The sequence below is a fragment of the Chenopodium quinoa genome, unplaced genomic scaffold (assembly GCF_001683475.1).
Source record: "Chenopodium quinoa cultivar QQ74 unplaced genomic scaffold, ASM168347v1, whole genome shotgun sequence".
In the NCBI taxonomy this organism is placed as follows: Eukaryota; Viridiplantae; Streptophyta; class Magnoliopsida; order Caryophyllales; family Amaranthaceae; genus Chenopodium; species Chenopodium quinoa.
The window spans coordinates 325,051-332,280 of NW_018744813.1; positions in this window are offsets into that span (position 1 = coordinate 325,051).

The following is a 7,230-nucleotide window of genomic DNA, read 5'->3' on the forward strand; positions in this document are numbered from 1 at the left end:
TTTTACAACGGGATTGGAAATTCATCTAGAATAATATTGGATTCTGCAGCTAGTGGGAGGTTTATGTACCTTAATGTTGATGATGCATGTCAAGTTATCAAAGATATGGCGATACATAATTCCCAATATGGGAATCCTAGAGGCTTTGCTAACAAGGGGAAGCATAATGTTGACTGTGTATCCTTTTTGCAAGCTCAATTAACCTCTATCTTCCAGAAATTAGATAATCTTAATACTGCAAATGTGGCTAATGTTTCTGCAATTCATAATAATGCTAATGAGGCTTTTTGTGAAAATTGTGGAATTTTAGGTCATTAGGAACAAGATTGCAAGAGTTCCGTGGAGCAAGTCAATGCCTTTCAAGCTTATAGGCTAAATAACCCATACTCCAAAACCTACAATCCTAGGTACTAGAATCATCCGTACCTTTCCTACCGGAGTACCAATGTTCAAAATCCACCACCACAAGAACCACAGGCGCCACAACAACAACAATAGAAATATTACAACCCCAATGCTGGCCAGAAGAACCAACCACAACAACCCTCCTCATCTTCCGACCCTGCTTTGGTAGAAATTAGAGCGATGCTGGCTAAAATGGAGAGTAGAGATGCCTAAATTGATTCGATCCTAGCACACAATAAAATTGTATATAATCAAATTGCGCAAAATTTCGCTACTCTGTAAGCCCGTCAACAGGGAGCCCTGCCAGCATGGCCGATCAGACCTACGAATCAAGCATATGCAATTACTCTAAGGAGTGGTTCAAACTATGAAGGGCCCGCTATGCCAGAGATGATGAACCCGTTTTAATAAATAATGTTAATCTTGATTCCGTTAAACCTGACAATGTAGCTAATATCCCTGCAGGGCTAAAGAGTAGTACTAATATATCTGATTTTACATTGCAGGGTACGACTCTAGGGAAGGTAGCAGCTCCAGATAAGAGCAGTAATGCTCCAAAGCCAGTTATCAAACATTCATTCCCTAATCGTCACTTGAAAACAAATTCGGATAAGTAGTTTGGTAAGTTTCTGGAGATGGTTAAAGAATTGCAGGTAACAGTTCCCTTCACTGAATTAATTACACAAATTCCTGCATATGCAAAATTTATGAAGGAAATATTGACAAGAAAAAGGTCTATTAATGAGGTAGAGACAGTAGCTTTCACTGCAGAGTGTAGTGCTGTACTTCAAAATAAATCTCCACCTAAACTGAAAGATCCGGGTAGTTTTTCTATCCCTTGTCATATTGGCAATCTAATGATTGATAATTCATTGTGTGATTTGGGTGCTAGATTTAGAGTTATGCCATTATCTGTGTGTTCCAAGCTAAATATGGGTAAATTAAAAACTACCAATATTACTCTACAAATGGCCGACCGTTCTTTTAAATACCCCTTAGGTGTTTTAGAGGATGTTCCTGTTAGAGTAGGTAAACTTTATATACTTGTTGATTTTGTTGTTCTTGATATGGCTGAGGATATGCAAATCCCAATTATTTTGGATAGACCATTCCTTAACACTACAGGAGCAATCATAGATGTGAGATGTGGCAAATTAACACTATCCGTAGGGGGTGATAAAATTATTTTTAATCTTAATAATATCCCTAAAATCCCCATGACAGAGGAGAAGTGTTTTAGTGTTGCTATGGTTCAAAATTGTTCTAACAAGCCCCAAGCTCTTGTAAAAGATCCCTTGGAGGCAGTATCTTGTGTTGCATCCTTTACATATGAGATAGACAAATGGCAAAAGGAAGTTGATGCAATAGAAAGAGCCCTCTACACTGTCGGTCTTGGCTTTCAGGATGAGAAGGTAGAATTAAACGAGCAAGTTGTGAAAATTGAGCCTACGGTGAGTGTTCCGCCAGATCGATTTGCAAGTGCTAAATGCAGTGAAAATTTTAAGCAACCATCGATCGAAGAGGGATCCTTAGTGCGTAGCATTGAAGAACCCCCAGTCCAAATCAAGGAAGATCCGCCAGATGAAGTAAATTGGCGTCCCACAGGGTATTTCAAGAAGCCGCGTCGTGGCCCAAACACCGCTCAACCGGGTGAGAAACCACCCGACCAAGTGTCCTAGTTCTTGTACTTGGTAATAAGGTCGTGCGAGACCTAGATAAACCAGTGCTTTGCGGGAGGCAACTGATAGGACGTCGTCAACCTATCAAGAAATAAGACCTAACTCGATCCTACTCAACTAGTAGCAAGGGCAAGAAAGGGTCGAACCCATGAGAGGCGTTGAATCAACCACCAAATGTTATTGTTTAAACAAGCTAGATTAAGTCGGGGGTTTTAAGTTGGTATTACGTCACACTATTCTAATTCAAATCAAATAATTCTAAGAGGTGATTAACAATATTAAGAAGGCCTAGGGCATGGGTTACACCACTAAACTTCATCACGGACCACAAGTAGCATGCATAGAAATGGTGATTTAGGGGATAAATTAGGGGAAGTTATCAAATGCACCCAACTACTCTCTCAAGCTAGAGGGATTACTTGACATCAAAACCATAACCTACTCTCGTGATTATGGGCAAGAAACAAGTGTTAAAACATCCTCACGATAACATGCAAATTCCCTTGACTAGAAATTCCTATTCTCATGGCAAATCAAGTCAATCAAGCATAAGGGAGCTTCCTCAAGTTCATCTCTCGATCCTTCGTTGAGGAAGCTAGATAAATAATTCAAGCAATGGCCAATTACAAGAATTAACAATGAAACCTCTTAAACTCAACTAATTAACACCCCACAATTAACAAATTAGTTCATGCAACAAGTGTTGGTGATTACATTGAGGGTTCACCCAAACCCTAGAAATTAGACTACTCACAATCCATGGAGGTTAAAGCAATTAAAGATTTCAAGGAATTCATGAACAAATTAAAACTAAGAATTAAGTAGAATCTAACAATTAAACATGCAAAGAACAACCAAACAATTAATAAAAAGCAAGAATTAAAGATAGAAGAGAGAAAGAAAGAGTAAGAAAAAATTACTAGAAGCTTCAATAATTGACTAACAATGGTGGAACTTGTCTTCTACAATGATTGGATTGAAAAACCTTCAAAACAAGAACTAAAATCTATGCTAATTTGAGGATTTTTGTGTTTCAAACTAAGAGGAGTATGAAAATCTGGAAAAATTGGGAACCCCCCTAAAATGGTCCAAAGGGGCTATTTATATTACCCCCTAAAATAAGAGGACGGTGAAAACAAGAAACGGGTAAACTGTAGGTCTGCACGGACGTGCTGAAGTTGGCACGTCCGTGCAGACCAAGGCAGAAACTCAGTTTAAGACGACCTGCTGCAGCACGGGCGTGCACCTTTGGCACGTCCGTGCTGCATCATCTGCACGGACGTGCAATATTTAGCACGTCCGTGCAGGCCTTGGCAGAAAGATGGCTTCAAGTCTGCACTCCTGCACGGACGTGCAACATCTTGCACGGCCGTGCTGCCTCATAATCACGGAAGCACGTCCGTGCTGCATCATCTGCACGGACGTGCAATATTTGGCACGTCCGTGCAGGCCTTGGCAGAAAGATGGCTTCAAGTCTGCACTCCTGCACGGACGTGCAACATCTTGCACGGCCGTGCAGGGTCTTCTGGGCCCTTTTCTTCGTGTTTTCTTCTACGATGCTCTTGTACTTGGATTCTTTCCATCATTTCCTTGCTTTTAACCTCGGTTTGGTAACCATGGGCTTCATTTGGTCGTCTTTGGACCTAAAATCTCAACAAAAACACTAACAACCCGTGAAGCATAGGATACACAAAAATTGCATAATAATAGGGTAAAAGTGAACCAAAACACAAATTTGTTCAGGTAAACTAGGTTCAAATACGCCCTAAAACCGCATAAAATAGCAAGTTATCAAATCCCCCCAAGCTAAGCTTTTGCTCGTCCTCGAGCAAACTAGTCATGACAAAACAAATAGAGGGAACTAACTTGTTATAGAAGGTTGAAGCAAAAGTTAAACCAAGAAAGGGTAGGCATACACAATAAACCGAACGATCACTTTTAGCAAAAGTGAGAAGCCGTTTAAACCTACAAGTCGCCTAGTAGGACGAGTCCATCTCTCGTGAGGGTTTCCAAAGAGAATCACCCACAACTCCCACAAAAACAACACACGATTTTTTTTTTTATAGCCCAAGTCAACTCATCGGGATGTGATTCAAAAGCAAGACAAGTGAACAACTTTCAAGAATTACCAATCATACAAATGTACACATGAGTTGGGGGTAGAGAGGAGAACTAAACAAGGTAGCACTAGGATACTTCCTTTGGCCTTTTACTATTTCATTAGAGCACACCTAGATATTCCAAAGTTGTAACAAGCCCTCTTTCGGTTATAAAATCTCAAAATGCTAGTCCACCTCCCAAAATGCACACCCAAGGCCCCTTAACTACACTCTAACTCGGGAATTTCATAAGAAACAACAATGCAAACAAGGTGTGGGAGGCATCCACGAGTTGACCTCTAAAGAAGAGAATTTTTTTTTTTTTTTTAGAAGTTTTGGGGTAGTTTTTGTTCTCCCCTTTTTTATGCTCTTCTTTTTTTTTTCAATTTTCAATGCCCTCGCCTCTTTTAACTGTGAGCGGCTCTTTCTTTATTGAGAACGTGTGGCTTATTACGCCACTTATTACACATGATACAAGTAGAACCAATTCCCTAATAGAGTTTCATTTCGGGGAGGAAAGGGGACACATCAAGGGCACAAGGGACCACAAATTTATTCAAACATATCCTACTTGAGCAAATTAGACAATATCTTATACTAGGCGTGCAATTGAGCATTCATTGGCTTTCATTTCATATACTCCAATGCAATCAAGATTAATAGACCTCTAAATGACCCCCAACTCGTGCACACACTCTTCTAAAAAAAACTTTTACTCATCACTCAAGAGTCAAGCAAGCAAAACATATAATCGTCATATGAGTTTCATCCTTGGGCACTTTTTCATCATTTTTTTTTCATTTTTTTCTCTCTTTTTTTCTCTCTTTTTTTTTTTTTTTTTTTTTTTTTTTTTTTTTTTTTTTAGGCATAAAATAACTATACATCTAAATAAGGGATAGGAGAAGTATTCACAATGCAAGGGATTTGGATTTCAAAGGAAGCAATTTGGATTCAAAGGGTTTGGATGTTAGGGAAATGGGAATAGGGGCATGCAAATCAACATATACGTACGAGAACACAGCATGAACCAATGGTAAATGAGAAAATACTCCCCCCCAAGCTATCATAAACATTGTCCCCAATGTTGAAACAATATAAGCACAAAGAGAAGGGGAAGGAGATACTAACTCATTGGTTCGGGCCCCCTTGGGAGCTCGAATCCCCGGGGTAGAGATGGTGATATACATTGCGGAAGTCGCCCAATTCCGATCGAAGACCTTCAAAGCTTGACCTCATTCCGTCAAAAGAAGTCCTCAAGTCTTCATTTGACTTCCTCATGGTCTCAAACTCGGAATTCATGCGGGCGAAGTTCGCATTCATATTAGCCATCTGCTGCTCGAAGGTGAGGAATGGGTTGCCTTCACCCATGCCCTGACCTTGGTACCCCTCTTGGTACCCTTGTTGGAACTCGTACTGCTGGTGAAATTCTTGTTGTTGCTGAAACAGGCCACCCGAAAGCTTGGTTAACTCTCGCTACAGACATTCTATGTTGGGCATTCATGAGCTGGAAGGTCATGTAACGGGGGGATCTTGTGGTGTCACGGTGCACACAAAGGGAGGAGAGGAATTCTAGGGTTAGTCTCCTATAGGTTAAGGCATGTAACTCTAGCCAAGAACCTAGGTCGGCTCCCTCGAATAACATTGTGATGTCAGCTCCTACCCCTAAGGCGTCCGCCACCTCACTATCATAGAATTTGGTGGGCTTGACCCGCCTCCTACTGATTTTAAGGAAATTGGCCGAAAAGGCCTGGTCAGCGAAAACTATTCCCATTGTGTCCACTTGCGGTGGATCAACGAGAGGAGGAGGCGATGGGTTCCTAAATCTAAGGGAAGAGGTGTTTCGGGATTGGTTTCTTCTTGGCATGGTTGTTTTTATTTTGTTTTATTTAGAATGACTAAACCCGCCACACAAAGAGATCAAGACACTAAACCAATTCACCAAGCAATTTTAAGGTCAAAAACCCAAGACTTAGCCACACCAAAGGACACCACAAAGAATAATCCACACAATCACAAAAACTCACAAAACCTAAACAATTAATCCTCACAATATTTAATTAAACCCATAATGCTTTACATAAAAGCACAAATACTCAACAACTATCAATTCAACCAAGATTGCAAGCAAAAATAAGCACAAAACAACAAGTTTCAAGTATGGAAATAGTAAGTGGAAGGAACGATTATACCGAGCTTAACGTGGGTGTAAAACCCGCCAATGAACCTTCCTAGCCTTCCTTTCCCTTGCTTGAACCTTTTCCTTCAACCAATTGTTAAAATTTCAATCCAAAAGAAAACCCCCAAATTGATTTTTTTCTTCTTAGGGTTTCGGTTAATGGGTGATTTTTGGGTTGAAGATTGGAGAAAGGAGTAGTATTTTGCGTTTTTGTTGAAAAGGAGTGTTGATTATGGTGGGAAATGTTGAATTTTGGGTGAGAATTTGAGTGTTTGAGGGTTGAGAGGAGGAGTAAGAGGGGTTAGAGAGAAGGAGGAGAACCGTGGGTTTGAGAGGAAGAACAAAAAATTGTGGATTTTTTTCTTTTTTTCGAGCAGTTTCGGCCTTAAATACTTGGTATGCACGGACGTGCAGCATTGGCACGGACGTGCAGCTCAAGTCAGAACGTGCTTAACTTTCTGCCTGTAAAAGCACGGACGTGCCATTATCGGCACGGACGTGCTGCTTTTGGCACGGACGTGCTGCTTTTGGCACGGACGTGCTTAACTTGGCAGAATACTTCTCAACTTTCTGCCTGTAAAAGCACGGACGTGCCATTATCGGCACGGACGTGCTGCTTTTGGCACGGACGTGCTGATTTTGGCAAGGACGTGCTTAACTTGGCAGAATACTTGCTGCTTTTGGCACGTTTACACTCCTTTTTTTTTTTTTTTTTTTTTTTTTTGAGTAAAATTACTAAAATACTCGGGTTGCCTCCCGGAAGCGCTTCTTTATTGTCACTAGCTTGACCATATTACGTTTTCAATCACGAGGGATATCAAATTCATCTAAATGAACTACCTTTGTTTCTTCTTGCACGAAACCATCGAAG